General features: G+C 42.1%; 1 non-coding gene across 1 annotated transcript; it reads right to left on the bottom strand.

Moving 5' to 3' along the window:
* Positions 1–1,797: 1,797 nt before the first annotated feature.
* Positions 1,798–1,935, bottom strand: LOC119935255. Its single transcript, XR_005453146.1, has one exon. It is a non-coding gene; the product is annotated as a small nucleolar RNA SNORA7 (small nucleolar RNA).
* Positions 1,936–3,038: the final 1,103 nt, after the last annotated feature.

Here is a 3,038-nt window from a genome sequence, read left to right as displayed (position 1 = left end):
TGGAAACTGCAAATGTTCTTCTGCTTGGCATTTTTGAGCTAATTAAAATAGCAGGCATGTTGTGATTGATTAGCATGTGTAGGATGGGTAGTCAAGAATGAATTGGTTATGCTGCTTCTTTCCGACAGCAGCAGGCTACGAAACAGGCATTATGAATACCTTCTAACTGAGCTTGAATCCCTTGTGAGGAGCAATAAGTCAAGACAGGAGAGTGGGTTTAACATCTCCTTCAAAGCTTTTTGAGTCTAAATGACTGTGTTCTAACTTCCCACCATTTTCAGGGATGCATTATTTATTTATTTTTTGACCTGAGTGGTCTCAGACAGTGGGAAAGTCTGGATTTCAAAACAGATTTTTCATTTCTTTTTGGCTTTGAAAGAATACCTAAATGAATAAATTATGACTCATGTTGGCATACTAGTGTTGCTACCTGTTGAGAAGGAAACTCAGCTAGAAAGAAAGTCCAGGTTTTTTAGACACAAAGGTCAAATTTCAAAGCTTAGTGCAGCTGTGGGGAAAAAATCTTTTCCCATGGTTTGTAAGTTGTTGGTTTAAAAGGAATTCAAGGACAGCCATTTGTCTGCCCAGTATTCTATACTGCTGTTTGACTATGAAAGCCGATGAGCTGGAATTTTATTTGATTTTCCCTGTTGGATATTTCCTTTCCCCAAACCATACATTGTACTTTGAACAGCTCCAGTGGACACTGTTTCATTTTGGTTCAATCTTAGAGTTAGTTTCCAAAGGCAAGTTCTAAGCAGATTGATTATGTAGTCAATAATGCCACTTGAGAATGTTGATTCCAACTAATGAGTGGGCATGTTTATGTTCCCAGTTTGAAAACACTTGAGACTTCATCATCAACATGAATAGTATTTATTGAATGTTCACTATGTGCAGAGCATTGTACTAAGCTCTTGGGAGAGTGCGATACAACAGAGTTGGCAGACAGGTTCCCCACCCAAAATGAGTTTAGAGTCTTTTGGAAGATGTGTGTGCTTCAGTCTTATTATGCTATGAAGACAAGTTATCCATGGACTAATAATAATAATGATGGCATTTATTAAACGCTTACTATGTGCAAAGCACTGTTTGAAGGGCTGGGGAGGTTACAGGGTGATTAGGTTGTCACACGGGGGGCTCACAATCTTAATCCCCATTTTACAGATGAGGTAACTGAGGCACAGAGAAGTTAAGTGACTTGCCCAGTCACACAGCTGACAATTGGTGGAGCTGGGATTTGAACCCATGAGCTCTGACTGCAGAGTCCATGCTCTTTCCATTGAGCCACGCTGCAATACAATATGAATGTACACTAGACATTAAATGAAGCAGTGTGGCCTACCAGAGAGAGCACAGGCTTGGGAGTCAGCGGACCTGGGTTCTATTTCTGGTTCCGCCACTTTGCTGTGTGACCCCGGACAACTCACTTGACTTTCTGTGTCTCTGTTACCTCATCTGTAAAATGGGGATTAAATCTGTGAGTCCAATGTGGGACATGGACTGCATCCAATCTGATTAGCTTGTATCTATACCGGTGCTTAGTGTAATGTCTGGCACATAGTAAGCATTTAACAAATCTTGTCTTGTCTTCTGCTTGGCCCCATGGTGACGCCATGAACACATCTCTCCCAAAATGCCCCATCTCCATCTGCAATCATTCTGGTAGTGTATCCATAGAGTTTTCTTGGTAAAAATATGGAAATGGTTTACCATTGCCTGCTTCCATGCAGTAAACCTGCATTTTCACCCTTGATTCTCTCCCGTGCGACTGCTGCCCAGCGCAGGTGAGTTTTGTTTTGTAGCGGATTGCCTTCCACTGACTAGCCCTTAGCCAAGCTAGGAATGGAGTGGATATGTCTCTGCCTGACTCTCCCTCCTGTAGTCGAGACTGGTAGAGTACTGGGAACTCTCCAGGTGTGACCCTGAGAGAGGGGACTTAAATACCATTTATGAAAAAAGAAAAAGTCCCAGTGGGTCAGACTGAAGCCCTGGCTGGCATTTCCCCTCTCTGACCAAAGGACATTTGAATTTATTTGTGCACAGTCAGGATATGGCTGTGGCAGTCAATCTGGTCCTCTTATATACACTCTCATTTGACGTATTTGAGCCATACAGCCATACATACTTAAGGTGTCAGTCCCCTGTGTTTTAGCTTTCTGAAGGATCACAGGTGGGGTCTTTCCAGTGGAATGCTATGTAGTCCTTGGTTGGCAAATTACCTCACATGAAACAGATGGAAAGGAGGTCCATGAGATTTACATTTCCAGTCGCTCAGAAGGGACTCGATTTCCACCTGACTGAACTCAGGCAGATTCTAGAATTCCCAGTCAGCTTCAGAACCCTGCTTTCCCCAACAAAAGGCGTTTTGAACTCATGATGCAATTAGCCTGCTAAATCCCTTCCCCCACCACAAATGGATGATTACAAGAAGTTATCAGATGGAAGCAAATGGCATTTTGTGGTGGAGCACCAGGAAGCACGGAATAAATGGAAGACCGATTAAGATTGTTTTTATCCCTTTCTCAAATCAGTCAAGTGCCGAATGGCTGCCGTTAAGTACACAAGTTCCAAATAACATGAAATACCAGGGCTCTTGGCTGTTTCCATTCTTTAATGCTCCTTGCCAAGAAGCCGATGACACAATGAAGATGGTTTACACACCAGATTAATGGGCACATGTCACCTTATCTGATGAACATGTTCGAAGGGTGGTTTTGTTTTTTTCAAACAGCATCAGATAGATGGTCCATATATGCCTCACAAAATGGGCAGCACGAGGATAGATCAAATAGCAAATTAAATTTAGGTGGGCCATCTGTTGCCTTGATTTTAGGACTAGCAGCTTGTAGGATAAAGCCAAGCAATGAAGGCAGTCCTTTTTAAAAGAACTGGACAAATTTCTCATCCGTGCCATCTATCTTCCTGGATGGAACGTGGAATTCCACAAAAGAGAAATAGAGAAATTTTTGTTTTGTTGTTTACCAAAAAAAAAAAAAAGGAACAGAAGAAAAACCAGCATGTACTCATTCCTCCAA

This window comes from Tachyglossus aculeatus, chromosome 1 (assembly GCF_015852505.1).
Source record: "Tachyglossus aculeatus isolate mTacAcu1 chromosome 1, mTacAcu1.pri, whole genome shotgun sequence".
In the NCBI taxonomy this organism is placed as follows: Eukaryota; Metazoa; Chordata; class Mammalia; order Monotremata; family Tachyglossidae; genus Tachyglossus; species Tachyglossus aculeatus.
The sequence above is the reverse complement of the archived record's forward strand: the minus strand, read 5'-3'. Positions and strand labels throughout refer to the sequence as shown.